The sequence below is a fragment of the Pinus tabuliformis genome, chromosome 2_2, assembly GCF_031772625.1.
Source record: "Pinus tabuliformis cultivar Carrire ecotype Pingquan chromosome 2_2, CPIR1, whole genome shotgun sequence".
Classification (NCBI taxonomy): domain Eukaryota; kingdom Viridiplantae; phylum Streptophyta; class Pinopsida; order Pinales; family Pinaceae; genus Pinus; species Pinus tabuliformis.
The window spans coordinates 1,236,196,840-1,236,212,838 of record NC_142300.1 but is presented as its reverse complement, the minus strand read 5'-3'; the positions used below and the strand labels follow the sequence as shown (position 1 = coordinate 1,236,212,838).

Sequence of the window (15,999 nt, the reverse complement as noted above, 5' to 3'; positions counted from 1 at the left end):
ACTGTGCCCACCTCTTCGGTGTCCATAATCAATGGTGGCTCATACAGCTTTAAGTTTTCCACATTCACTATGGAGTACATTTGCATATATGTCGGAAAATCGAGACGAAAGGCATTGTTTCCAATATTTTCCAAGATGGTGAATGGACCATACCAGATTACTCACAACTTCTTCCCTTCTCCCTTCATCCTTTCCTTGCTGATATGGAACCACACTTTGTCTCCCACTTGAAATTGATGGTCGACTCGATGTTTGCCATGTCGAGCCTTGTACCGCTCTTGACATTTCTCCAATTGCTCCTGTACTGCTTGGTGAATCAACTGGATTTGCTGAATGAACCGCTATGCTTTGTCCCTGTCATCACATCCACTGGATTCATATTCCCTTCCAAAGACCATATCAAAAGGATCTTTTGGCAAGTAGCCAAAACAGGTCTCAAATGGTGAACGATGCGTAGATGAGTGTACTTCGCGACTGTAGGAATGTTGCACATATGGAAGATGCTCATCCCAAAACTTAGGATGTTTCCCACAATAGCCTCGCAACAAGTGTACCACGGTGCGGTTGACAACCTCTGTCTGTCCGTCAGTCTGTGGATGAAATGTCGTGCTTCTTTTCAACTTGGTGTCCATCATCTTCCACAAGCTAGTCCAAAATTCTCCGAGAAAGCGAGAGTCCTGATCTGACACAATCAATGTGGGCAACCCAAAATGGACCAAAACATGGTGAAAGAAAAGATAAGCAGTCTACTCTGCAGTGATCTGCTTTTTACAAGGCATTAAAATACACATCTTACTAAAATAGTCAACGACGACATACAAATAGTCATGACTTTTTCTAGACAAAGGCAAACCTCCTACAAAATCCATCGACACACTTTCCCATGGATGACTTGGAATAGGGAGTGGTGTGTAGAGCCTGAATTTTCTATTAGAAGGCTTTGAAACATAACACATCACACATCCCTTTACATAGCGAGTCACAATGTTCTTCATATTAAGCCAAAAAAAAAATCTTTGTACATGACACAAAGTTTTTTCAACACCAAAATACTAGACACAAGGGAGGTGTGGGCCTCCCGGATTACATGTTCACTTTCTCCTGTGGGTATGCACAATTTACCAAGGTGATACAATAGTTTCCCCTGCAATTGATAGTTGTCCACCTGTGAACCATGGGTTAGTTTTGCATAAATCTCCTTAAAGTCATCATCGTTAGAATATTGTTTAGCATAACTTTCAAAAGATAACGAAGCATTATGCAAAATAACAGAAGCAGAAATAAGATAGCATATCGGCAACTTTGTTGATAGTGCCCTTCTTATACTTTATTACTAGGTGAAACTGCTGAAAAAATCCATCCACCTGAAATGACGAGATTGCTGCAACTTGGTTTGAGACTGAAGATACTGCAAGGGCTGATGATCCATATGGATGATGGTCTCCTTGCCGATCAAGTAGTGTTTCCACTTTTTCACACTCTAGACCAAGGCATATAGCTCCTTGTCATAAGTGGGATAGTTTATCACAGCCTGAGAGAACTTCTCGGAATGGTAACATATCGACTTCCTTTACTGCATCAGTACAGCTCCCATGGCATATCCACTGGCGTCTGTCTCGATCTTGAATGGCTGTTGGAGATCTGGTAAGGCCAAGACCACTGCGGTGTTGATCTTTTCTTTCAATGTTTCGAAGGACTTCTGCTGCTTTCCTCCCCATTGAAAGACTTACTTTACGCTTGTCAATGTGTGTAAAGGTGATGCAATAATAGAGAGATTGGCAATAAATATCCTCCAATACTGTACTGCACCGAAAAATCTACGAACCTCGGTTACACTAGTAGGCTTAGGCCAATTTACAATTGCTTCAACTTTAGAAGGATCAATTTTTAGCTGACCATGAACAACAATATGACCTAGGTAAACCAAAGAGGTTTTCCCAAACTCACACTTTGACAATTTTACATAGAGTTTTTCTTTTTTCAATACATCAAGCACTTTCTTCACATGGCATACATGTTCATTCCAACTTTTACTAAAAACAAGAATATCATCTAGATATACAAGAACAAATTCATCAATGAAAGGCCTAAAGAGATCATTCATGACCCTCATGGAAGTGGATGGAGCGTTGCAAAGTCCGAATGGCATCACCATCCATTCGAACAACCCCTATTTGGTCTTGAAGGCGATTTTCCACACATCCTGCTCTGCAATTCAAACCTGGTGATAACCATTACGCAAATCCAATTTGGTGAAATAGATAGCATTCTTTAATTGATCTAGTAAGTCATCAATGCAGGGAAGAGGGCAATGATTTTTCACTGTGATTTTGTTTAGTGCTCGGTAATCCACACACATCCTCCATGTGCCATCTTTCTTCGGCACTAAGACAATCGGTGAGCCACATGGATAAGTGCTCGGTCTGATGACCCCTTGGTTCAATAGTTCCTACACCTACTTTTTGATCTCCTCCATCTCAATGGTCGACATTGTGTACATGCCAATATTTGGTAAAGGAGCATCGTGCTGCAAATGGATTTCATGTTGGATTTCCCTCTTTGGAGGTAATCCCCTTGGTTCCTGAAACATCTCATCATAGTTAGAAATTAATTCACATAATTCCTTTTTATGCACATGATCACAACCCTAGAAAGCATCGGATAATCCTGCATCTTTCCCCCTTACAACCATAAGCATGCAACCCTTACTGGAATTCACCAACCTCTTCATTTGTCCTCCACTTACAAGGCTAGCATTGATTTTAGTTTGATGAGCCCTTACAATTTATTCTACCCCATATTTTGTGATTTGGTATTTGTTTTCATGACGGAAGAATATTACCTTTCTATCATATAGATATGGACTCCCTAACGCCATGCCACAGATATCCAATGGTATCACATCAAGTTTTACCTATCTAGTAACTTAGAAGCGATCACAAATTTAACCTTGCACTACTTAGTTACATCCAATTTTGCTTTATCATGTATCCATCCAAGTGGGTAAGGTTTTGGATGTGGTTTGGTTTCTAAGCCTAGCTTCTTTACCAAGGACTCTGAAATTAAGTTTGCTTGGAATTAGGTATCAAATAGCGTTTCCACTTTTGTATGATTTATGATAACTCTAATATGAAATAGCTCAATTCTCTTTCATTCATTAGGAAGAGACTCATCTATTGAACTAGTGCCTTCATGTGATTCAGAATTAACATGAGGTCTAAGAGTACCTTTTTTTCCTACTGTTGTGACCAATGCTTCATCTCCGGAATCGGATCCAAGGTCTTGCTACACAGTTGCCACTGTCTTCTGCTTGACTTTTCCTCCATACTTATTTGGTCTCTTTTTCAGGTACAGTTTCCAACAATGATCATCGTCGTGACCTTCCTTTTTGCAGTGAGTGCAATAAGGCCTTTCTCCTTAATCTTTCTTGGTTGATGTCATCCTCTTCTCCTTTCCTTTTCCTTTCACTTTGGGTTTGCCATTTGGAGGTTTGAAAGGTGGTTTCTTGAAATGATCATCTCTTTCATTTTTGCCCCTATTCTCAAGATGGATGGCCTTTACACTAGCTGAGTCAATAGTAGTTGGTTCAAACAATAATAATGAATGTCTAAGGTAACTATGTAATGATCCAATATACTTAGTTACTACTTAAAGTGTCAAGTGCAATGCCCAAATTAAGTGCTTGTTTTCTAAACTCCTCTGTGATGCTTTGAACATCCTGACCTCTACCTTGCCTTAAGTATTGCCAATCCATTAAGGCTTTTTGTTTATAACCCAAGGGATAAAATTGTTCCTTTAATGCAGAAATGAAACTAGGGCATGAGGAAAGAATATTACCCACACTCTTACTGCTTCGCAATTTGCTCTCCCACCAGAAGAGAGCGGTGCTACTCAGCCGAAGAGAGGCCTATTGAATCTTTGCCTCGTCCTCTTTGATCTGCTCAATCCTGCAGTAGATTTCAATCTGCCTAATCCAGTTATTAAGCTTTTCTACATTACTTTCATTGTTAAACATGGGAAGATCAAATTTGACATCTAATTTAAAGAAAGGCTTCTTAGATGCATCCCTTGAATTTCTATGATGATGGTGATGAGAGGAAGAAGAACTTTCACTCATGGAAGGAGAAGGAGGGGGTTCTTCTTCACCATTTCCATGCATTGAACCTTGTTCTTTTGCCTTTTTCCCTTCTGCTTTCTCCAATCTTGAAAGCAAATAGCCGACATTTTCTGCCATTGTATAGAAGGTTTTGTAGAAATTGAGCTCCTCTTCATAACGAGCCTCTTCATCTGCCATGTTTCTCCTTCGATGTGCACGCCCCGCTTCAGGATTGAAAGACTTTAGTTTCCCTTCACCTCTTCAAAGCTTGTTTCTTGTTAGCATACAAACATGCAATTCACATCTACAAAGACCTGCTCTGATACCACTTGATCCAAGATCTTTTGCTTATAGATGTATTAAAGAATTACATGCATAAATTGTAGCTTAAACATAGAAATCTAATGTGCACATGAGAGAAGAGGAGAAACACATAAAGCATGAAAGAAGACAAGAAACTTGACAATGGAGTTCGTCTGACTTGGACTACGTCTCCGGGCCCTGCTCGATCAATGGGGAGGCCTTCATTCATTAAGTGGCATGAGAAAGAAGAGTACAAGCATCAGTTACAAAAAGGAGTCTTAAACCTCCATATTGAAAAATGGCCGAAAATGCAAAACTCTGTTGGAGAAACGAACAGCACCATTGCGTTCGTGGCGTCAAGAAATGCTTAAACCATATAAACTTTGTCAAAATCTTACAAAGTGAAAATCTTGCCCCCTGGAGAAATTACTCAGATCATGGTTCCACCCCTCTCTGCATTGCTCATGGTTCCACCACCTACAAATTACCCTGTCTCAAACTACGTGCATGCTCCTCTCATGGGCACACTGATGACTGAGTTTAAATATACAAAAAGGTGGGCGGAGTTTACAAAGACTCCATTGGTGGTTTGGTTGAAGATCTAAGTATTGTGGAGGAGGTCGAGCGGTCAAACCCCACCTCCTCCCTTTTTTTACATAACAAAATATTTAAATGGGAAGGGAAGTCAGGTTGGGCCCACCTTGGGTGGCCCGCCCACCTCACCTGTCCCCTACTCCAAGCTCATTTATGCGGGCAGTTGTAGGTTGGGCCCGCGCCCCAAGGGTCGACCCACGTTGACTATGGTAACGGCCCCACCTAAAATGCACAGGTTCCAAGTATGGGGGGAGGGGTCGGGGGTAGTGGCCCACCCCTCCATTAATACATTATATTGATAAGGTTTGGGGTGGCGGGGTTGGTGGCCCGCCACCCCTTTTTTTAATAATTTTTTTGTTATTAAAACAATATGGCAGATTTTAAAAATCTGGATTTTTGATCGAAGGAGACATTTTAACGAGGCGAAAATTTCACCTGGAATCTAGCCGGAGTTGGTCGGATTCCGTCCGCCGGAAAAAGTCCAAATTGTGTCTCCATTAATTCTGCCTAGTTAGCAAAAGTCAACCCGACTTTGACTGCCTCTATCTTCCTCATCCAGACTCGGATCGGAGTGTCATTTGCACCGTTGGAATCAGGGCGACGAGCACTTCGATCTGATGTCAAGTTAATTGTCTTTCCACCACTTTGAATTTTGAGCCTTTTCCATGCCACTGGTGTCTAGAGAGCCACCTGGATCACCACCATATATATAACATGTTGGTTGGGTGGACTCCGGGGTGGCAGGGTCATGGCCGCCCACCCCAATTCAGTATAGTGTTTGGTTATAGCGGTTCCGAGGGGAGCAGGGTCATGACCGCCCACCCTGTATTTTTTTTTATATTTTTTAAAATAAATAACCACTGCCCCTTTTGGAATTTTCCAAAACCTTAGGCGGTAGAAGACAAATTAATGGACCCAAAATTTCGCCTGGAAAATTGGTCGGATTCTTGCTAAATTGCGCGCTCCTTAAGCCTGCCACATGGGTAATTCAACCCACAACTTTGACTGCTTCTATCTTCTTCATATGGAATCAGATTGGAGTTTCGTTTACACCGTTGGAATCAAGGCCACGAACACTTCGACCTGATGTAAAGTTAATCGACTTTCTTCCACTTTGATTTTTGAGCCTTTTCCATGCCACTGGTGTTTGGAGATTCACCTAGATCAATCCCTCCCATTGAGGAGCTTTTGGACCGCCAAAAGCTTTATTAGTCAATTGGCAAGTGAGGGAATTGTTCCCTCACTCTTTCTTTTTCCAACCATTTTGCCTTGCTAGGGTGAATCCCCTTGAAACCAACTCGAAGGTATTCCACATCTCCACGTCATGAAGTCTTGGTTCTTCTATCAAGGATGATGTCTTCAAGGAACTCATTGAGATACTCTGGTGCAAAGTCATCAACTGTAGGAACTGTGCCCACCTCTTCGGTGTCCATAATCAATGGTGGCTCATACAGCTTTAAGTTTTCCACATTCACTATGGAGTACATTTGCATATATGTTGGAAAATCGAGACGAAAGGCATTGTTTCCAATCTTTTCCAAGATGGTGAATGGACCATACCAGATTACTCACAACTTCTTCCCTTCTCCCTTCATCCTTTCCTTGCTGATATGGAACCACACTTTGTCTCCCACTTGAAATTGATGGTCAACTCGATGTTTGTCATGTCGAGCCTTGTACCGGGCTTGACTTTTCTCCAACTACTCCTATACTACTTGGTAAATCAACTGGATCCATTGAATGAAACGTTGCGCTTTGTCCCTATCATCACGTCCACTGGAGTCATCTTGCCTTCCAAAGACCATATCAAAAGGATCTTTGGGCAGGTAGCCAAAACTTGTCTCAAATGGTGAACGATGCGTAGATGAGTGCACTGCTTGATTGTAGGAATGTTGCAAATATGGAAGATGCTCATCCCACAACTTATGATGTTTTCCACAATAGCCTTGCAACAAGTGTACCACGGTGCGGCTGATAACATGTGTCTGTTCGTCAATCTGTGGATGAAATTTCATGCTTCTTTTCAACTTGGTGTCCATCATCTTCCACAAGCTGGTCCAAAATTCTCCGAGAAAGCGAGAGTCCCGATCTGACACAATTGATGTGGGCAACCCAAAATGGACCCAAACATGCTGAAAGAAAAGATAAGCAGTCTTCTCTACAGTGATCTTATTTTTACAAGGCATTAAAATACACTTCTTACTAAAACAATGAACGACGACATACAAATAGTCGTGACTTTTTCTAGACAAAGGAAAACCTCCTACAAAATCCATCGACACACTTTCCCATGGACTACTCGGAATAGGGAGTGTTGTGTAGAGCCTGAATTTTCTATTAGAGGGCTTTGAAACATAACACATCACACATCCCTTTACATAGTGAGTCACAATTTTCTTCATATGAAGCCAAAAACAAAATCTTTGTACATGACACAAAGTTTTTTCAACACCAAAATGACCAGACACAAGGGAGGTGTGGGACTCTCGGATTACATGTACCCTTTCCCCTGTGGGTATGCACAATTTTCCCAGGTGATACAACAGTTTCCCCTAAAGTGATAGTTGTCCACCTGTGAACCATGGGTTATTTTTGCATAAATCTCCTTAAAGTCATCATCGTTAGCATATTGTTCAACATAACTTTCAAAAGATAATGAAGCATTATGCAAAATAATAGAAGCAAAAATAGGAGGGCGAGATAGCATATCGGCCACTTTGTTGCTCAATTGTAGGAATGTTGCACATATGGAAGATGCTCATCCCACAACTTAGGATGTTTTCCACAATAGCCTCGCAACAAGTGTACCACGGTGCGGTTGACAACCTCTGTCTGTCCATCAGTCTGTGGATGAAATGTCATGCTTCTTTTCAACTTGGTGTCCATCATCTTCCACAAGCTGGTCCAAAATTATCCAAGAAAGCGAGAGTCCTGATCTGACACAATCGATGTGGGCAACCCAAAATGGACCCAAACATGCTGAAAGAAAAGATAAGCAGTCTACTCTGCAGTGATCTGCTTTTTACAAGGCATTAAAATACACATCTTACTAAAACGGTCAACGACAACATACAAATAGTCGTGACTTTTTCTAGACAAAGGCAAACCTCCTACAAAATCCATCGACACACTTTCCCATGGACGACTCAGAATAGGGAGTGGTGTGTAGAGCCTGAATTTTCTATTAGAGGGCTTTGAAACAAAACACATCACACATCCCTTTACATAGCGAGTCACAATGTTCATCATATGAATCCAAAAACAAAATCTTTGTACATGACACAAAGTTTTTTCAACACCAAAATGACCAGACACAAGGGAGGTGAGGGCCTCCCAGATTACATGTACCCTTTCCCCTGTGGGTATGCACAATTTTCCCAGGTGATACAACAGTTTCCCCTGCAAGTGATAGTTGTCCACCTGTGAACCATGGGTTATTTTTGCATAAATCTCCTTAAAGTCATCATCATTAGCATATTGTTCAGCATAACTTTCAAAAGATAACGAAGCATTATGCAAAATAACATAAGCAGAAATAGGAGGGAGAGGTAGCATACCAGCCACTTTATTGCTAGTGCCCTTCTTATACTTTATTACCAGATGAAACTGCCGAAGAAAACCCATCCACCTGAAATGACGAGCCTGTTGCAACTTGGTTTGTGACTGAAGATACTACAAGGGCTGATGATCCATATGGATGATGGTCTCCTTGCCAATCAGGTAGTGTTTCCACTTTTTCACACTCTAGACTAAGGCATATAACTCCTTGTCATAAGTGGGATAGTTTATCACAGCCAGAAAGAAATTCTCTGAATGGTAACATATCGGCTTCTTTTGTTGCATCAATACATCTCCCATGGCATATTTGATGGCGTTTGTCTCAATCTCGAATGGCTGCTGGAGATCTGGTAAGGCCAAGACCGGTGCAGTGCTGATATTTTCTTTCAATGCTTCGAAGGACTTTTGTTGCTTTCCTCCTCATTGAAAGACTTGCTTTACACTTCTCAGTGTGTGTAGAGGTGCTGCAATAATAGAGAAATTGTTAATAAATCTCCTCCAATACTGTACTGCACCCAAAAAGCTATGAACCTCGGTTACACTAGTAGGCTTAGGCCAATTTACAATTGCTTCAACTTTAGAAGGATCAATTTTTAACTGACCATGACCAACAATATGACCTAGGTAAACCAAAGAGGTTTTCCCAAACTCACACTTTGACAATTTTACGTAGAGTTTTTCTTTTGTCAATACATCAAGCACTTTTTTTACATGGAATACATGTTCATTCCAATTTTTACTAAAGACAAGAATATCATCTAGATATACAAGAACAAATTCATCAATGAAAGGTCTAAAGAGATCATTCATGACCCTCATGAAAGTGGCTGGAGCGTTGCAAAGTCCGAATGGCATCACCATCCATTCGAACAACCCATCTTTGGTCTTGAAGGCGGTTTTCCGCACATCCTACTTTGTAATTCGGACCTGGTGATAACCACTACGCAAATCTAATTTGGTGAAATAGATCGCTTTCTTTAAATGTTATAGTAAATCATCAATGTGCGCTAGAGGGTAACGATTGTTCATCGTGATTTTGTTTAGTTCTCGGTAATCCATGCACATCCTCCATGTGCCATCTTTCTTCGGCACTAAGACAATCGGTGAGCTGCATGGATAAGTGCTCGGTCTGATGACCCCTTGGTTCAATAATTCATGCACCTGCTTTTTTATCTCCTCCATCTCAATAGTTGGCATCATATACATGCCAATATTTGGTAAAGGAGAATCATGCTGCAAATGGATCTCATGTTGGATTTCCCTCTTCGGAGGTAATCCCCTTGGTTCCTGAAACATCTCATCATAGTTAGTTATTCACATAATTTCTTTTTATGCACATGATCACAGCCATGGAAAGCATCAGATAATTCTGCATCTTTCCCCCTTACAACCATAAGCATGCAACCCTTACTGGAATTCACCAACCTCTTCATTTGTCCTCCACTTACAAGGCTGGAATTGATTTTAGTTTAATGAGCCCTTACAATATATTCTACCCCATCTTTTGTGATTTGGTATTTGTTTTCATGACGGAAGAAGATTGCTTTTCTATCATATAGATATGGACTCCCTAACACCATGCCACAGATATCCAATGGTATCACATCAAGTTCTACCTCTCCCACTAACTTAGAAGCGACCACAAATTTAACCTTGCACTGCTTAGTTACATTCAATTTTGCTTTATCATGTATCCATCCAAGCGGGTAAGGTTTTGGATGTGGTTTGGTTTCTAAGCCTAGCTTCTTTACCAAGGACTCTGAAATTAAATTTGCTTGGGATCTGGTATCAAATAGAGTTTCCACTTTTGTATGATTTATGACAACTCTAATATGAAATAACTCAATTCCCTTTCGTTCATTAGGAAGAGACTCATCTATTGAACTAGTGCCTTCATGTGATTCAGAATTTACATGAGGTGTAAGAGTACCTTTTTTTCCTGCTATTGTGATCAATGCCTCATCTCCAGAATCGGATCCAAGGTCTTGCTGCACAGTTGCCACTGTCTTCTGCTTCCTTTTCCTCCATACTTCTTTAGTCTCTTTTCTGGGTACAATTTCCAACAATGATTGTCATCATGACCTTACTTTTTGCAATGAGTGCAATAAGCCCTTTCTCCTTCAACTTTCTTGGTTGATGTCGTCCTTTTCTCCTTTCCCTTTCCTTTCATTTTGGGTTTGCCACTTGGAGGTTTAAAAGATGGTTTCTCGAAATGATCAACTCTTTCATTTTTGCCCCTGTTCTCAAGATGGATGGCCTTTACACAGGCCAAGAAAATAGTAGTTGGTTCAAACAAAAATAATGAATGTCTAATGTAACTATGTAATGATCCAATATACTTAGTTACTACTTCAGGTGAGTCAAGTGCAATGCCCAAATTAAGTGCTTGTTTTCTAAGCTCCTCGGTAAAGCTTTGAACATTCTGACCTCTGCCTTACCTTAAGTATTGCCAATCCATTAAGGCTTTTTTCTTATAACCCAAGGGATAAAATTTTTCCTTTAATGCGGAAATGAAACTAGGCCATGAGGAGAGAAGATTACCCACACTCTTATTGCTTCGGAATTTGCTCTCCCACTAGATGAGAGTGGTGCCACTCAGCCGAAGAGAGGCCAATTGAATCTTTGCCTCGTCCTCTTTGATCTGTTGAATCTTGTAGTAGATTTAAATCTGCCTAATCCAGTTATTCAACTTTTATGCATTACTTTCACCGTTATACATGGGAAGATCAAATTTGACATCTAATTTAAAGAAAGGTTTCTTAGATGCATCCCTTGAATTTCTATGATGATGGTGATGAGAGGAAGAAGAACTTCACTAGGGGAAGGAGAAGGAGGGGGTTCTTCTCCACCATTTCCATGCACTGAACCTTGTTCTTCTGGCTTTCTCTCGTCTGCTTTCTCCAGCCTTGAAAGCAACTAACTGACATTTTCTTCCATTGTATAGAAGGTTTTGTGGAAATTACGCTCCTCTTCATAACGAGCCTCTTCATCTGCCATGTTTCTCATTTGATGTGCATGCCCCACTTCAGGATCGAAAGACTTTAGTTTCCCTTCGCCTCTTTGGAGCCTGTTTCTTGTTAGCATACAAACATGCAATTCACATCTACAAAGACCTGCTCTGATACCACTTGATCCAATATCTTTTTGCTTATAAATGTATTAAAGAATTACATGGATAAATTGCAGCTTAACCATAGAAATTTAATGTGCACATGAGAGAAGAGGAGAAACACATAAAATCATGAAAGAAGACAAGAGAATTGATAACGGGTTCATCTAATTTGGACTATGTCTCCAGGCCCTGCTCAATCAATGGGAAGGCCTTCATTCATTAAGTGGCGTGAGAAAGAAGAGTACAATCAAAATTTACAAAAAGGAGTCTTATACCTCCAATCTGGAAAATGGCCGAAAATGGAGAACTCTGTTGCAGAAACTAGCATCACCATTGAGTTCCTGTCACCGAAAGGTGAAAAATCGATATAAAACTTGCCCAATTCTGACACTGGACCAAAACTGACCCCCTGGAAAATGTGCTCAGCCAAGGTTCCACCATCTTCAAGTCATCTATCTCGAAATGCGTGCGCGCTCCTCCTCCTCGGTGCACTGTCCATAAGAGTTTAAATGTAAATTGGCCGGGGGATAAACCAAGAAGGACAGTTGGGCACAATGGCAAACATGGAATTTGGTTGAGGAGGGGTTGGGGGATCAAATCCCGCCCCTCCCAAATTAACATGCATATGTTTTTTTGGTTTGACCGTTGGGCGGCGAGTTCACTGTTTTGGTGGCTCGCGCCCATTTCCACCGTCGTTTTCGTTACAATGGTGAGTTGGAGGGGCGGCGGGGTTGACAGCCCATGCCCCACCATATGTATAACATGTTGGTTGGGTGGATTCTTGGGTGGCGGGGTCATGGCCGCCCACTCCAATTCAATATGGTGTTTGGTTATAGTGGTTCGGGGGCGGCAGAGTCATGACCGCTTGCCCTGTATTATATATATATATATATATATATATATATATATATATATATATATATATATATATATATATATATATATATATATATATAGTTTAAATAAATAACCACTGCCCCTTTTGGAATTTTTCAAAACCTTAGGTGATAGAAGACAAATTAACGGACCCACAATTTCACCCAGAAAACTGGCCGGATTCCGGTGTTGGATTCTTGCCAAATTGCACCCTCCTTAAGCCTGCAACATGGGTAAGTCAACCCACAAGTTTGATTGCTTCTATCTTCTTCATACGGACTCAGATTGGAGTGTCGTTCGCACCGTTGGAATCAGGGTGACGAGCACCTTGATCTAATGTAAAGTTAATCGACTTTCTACTACTTTGAGTTTTGATCCTTTTCCATGCCACTGGTGTCTGGAGATCCACCTGGATCACCTAATTTTTCTAAACTTATACAATTTCATAGTGTTGGATTTCTGGATGGTGATGTTCCAAAACAAATTAATTGATGCCAATATTGTGACATAGTTGGACATGTGAAATATCAATGTTTTTATCTTCACCCATGTGAGCATTGTGGAAAGCACAATCACCAGCCAAACTGATGTTCTAGAAAGAAGATTATTGGAAGAGAGAAACAAAATTTTGAATGGATTTCTTCTTGGGATTGGTCTAAAATAGCCAAGAAGTTTTACAGGTTATACCATAGGATATGTTCTAGAGTATTGACCGACCTTGCAATGATAAATAATACTTCATCTTCACACCTTGTATCTGACAAGGGTGGGATTGGTGGAATTGACGGTCTCCTACAGGTTTGAAGATTTTCCACGCGAGCCTGAGTCAAAGATCCACAAGTGAGCCTAAGCCACAACATGTACCAGTTAGAGCCATAGTTGTAGCCATATAGACTTCAGTTTTTTATAAATGAGTTCTTTGTGAACGAGCACTTCTAGATTCAGAATTGTTCGAGGAACTACACTGATAGTTCTAAAGTTAGTGGTCACCTTAAAACCACATTTTTTGTTGTTCTAAGAATTGCTATGAAGGTTCTAGATTTTATCTTGGTTGAGACCTTGAGTTCTCCCACATTTTTGGTATCATTTGTGGTTTTCTCTTAAAAACCACCATCCTTGGTTTGTGGTCATCCTTGAAAACCATTTCTGAGACACATTCATCTCTTGGCTAAGATGCATTTTTGTATTTTTAGCTCTCATTCTTGGACTTTGATACATCCTTTTGGATTAAGGGGAATGTTAGGCACCTGATATTCAGGTTATGATTTGGGTTAGCGTGTGTTATGGTAACTAGTTGTCGAAGTCCAAGAAAACCCGAAAACTTAATCAACGTTTTATTTATGTATTTATATCTACACTATGTACATAATTCTTTGAGATCAATTATTAATATACAGTCGAGTTTGGTTTCCAATTTTGTTGTCTAACATACCATACTCTTCAGTCATTTCTAAAAACTCTGCTGCACATCTCAAGGCTGTAACATTGAAGGGATCCATATAGATTCTGACCCATAACAAAAGTTTGCCACAAGCTCAAATATTTTCACTTTCTAATGTCAAAGTGATCTCCGATGTATCGGATAAGCTCCGTTTCAGGTAACCACTTTTTGACACCAGAGGATACATAGATTATCATCAGATTCAATGATCAATATTAATTTATACACCTTATGGAGCTTGTAGCTGCGATTCTCCACATGAACAGTGATACATGTAGGGAGACTAGTCGCTTCACACCATGTAGTTCAAGGCATTCTAATTCATGTGTATAAGCATTTGAAGCCTTGGAACATGGCTCCATTCCAAAAAAAATTGTAGGCGAGTGGTTTCTTTGCACTCTCTCATCATAGAGGAGACGTTTCAATGATCTCCAAATGTCCCTTTTACTGTCTCTGTTAGACACTATTTGCACATTTGATTATTTGATGCACCATATCACACAACTTAAAGGTGTTTTGTATCACTTTTTGCTACATGACTCAAAAAAGGAACTCTTGTACTAGGAGCAATGTTTGGTCTCCCGATTGTTCCTCGTAGTATCCAATCAGAGAAACAAGATGGCAGTGTCGAAGTTTAGACAACATTTCAATTTTTTTGTTTCCAATCCTACAAGACCTTGCTTTGATCTAAGATTACCTCGTTTAATTGCAACTTGGGTTCAATCTTCTAGTTTTCCTTTTTAAACCTTACCAAAACGTCCCACAACAAGTATCCAATCTTCATCAAAGTTGTTAGTGGCTTCTTGTATTGCTGCAAATGTAAAAAACCGACTAGACTTGAAGGTGGGAGACATAGGTACCAGTATCATTCTTATGGGAACATATGGAAGGAGTGCTTTGAATTTTATTTTATGTAGATTTACATGCAATACCCTACTGCTAACAGTTCGAATGCAGCAAAAACCCCAACAACTGATCTAGTAATAAGTCACATCTTCCAACAATCCCTTACCATCATTTACAATTTTAAATAATTTTCTACGTTTATCTCTACAATTTAAATTTATAAACAATAAATGCTAAAACTAATAGTAATTCCAATTTTGACACTATATACAACACTAAACATGATACTAAGTTATCTTAAAAGTTAACACTACTGTCATTGCTAAATTTAATTATATATACATAAAGCCATCTAACAAAAATTTTAACTTCAAGAAAATGTTCCCACTTGAGAACATATTACACTAGAATTTGAGAACAAACTTGGCATTAATGACTTATTTTATTTTGGTAAAAGTAATACACTAAGGAAAAAGAAAATCCTCAGGGTAAAGTCTCATAGATTAATGTTGGTCTCACTAGATGTGAATACATCATTATTATTATCATTAATTAATTTAAATTTACATATTTTATAATCTAAAATTATTTTTAATAGATGATAATCAAGATATGTGTGCGTTAAAAACAAAGAATTGTTTTAAATTTATGTTTATGTATGAATAACACATTATTTTAAATTAACATATTTTAACATCAATATTATTTATATTATACATTTTTCAACCATAAATTATAAAATATGTTTTAGAAAAATATATGTATGTTTCAAAAACACATTTTATAATTATATATATATATAAATATAATTTAATAGTATCTCTATTAAACATCTACATCTACCCATATTAAATTATAGAATTTATCTCTTAAAACAATAATTCCTTTATACTTATATGTATATATATTAGGTGTGTTGTAAGCGAACTCTCATACGCATAATAAATTGTAAAACAAAAAAGCTTTATAAATATTACCCCGACATTATCCTATATATGATAATTATACATATACATTATTTATTCCTATATATGATAATTATACATATACATTATTTATTCCTATATATGATAATTATATATATACATTATTTATTCCTAGCCAATTAGAGACCAACCTCAGTATATGTATAAAAGGAAATACTCTTTCTAATTATATATTTTTATATTGTTT

General features: G+C 39.1%; 1 pseudogene; it reads right to left on the bottom strand.

Annotated features, from left to right (window-relative positions):
- The window catches only part of LOC149197955 (BTB/POZ domain-containing protein At5g48130 pseudogene), a 71,568-nt pseudogene extending 57,291 nt beyond the window's left edge, over positions 1 to 14,277 (bottom strand).
- Between the last annotated feature and the right edge of the window lie 1,722 nt (positions 14,278 to 15,999).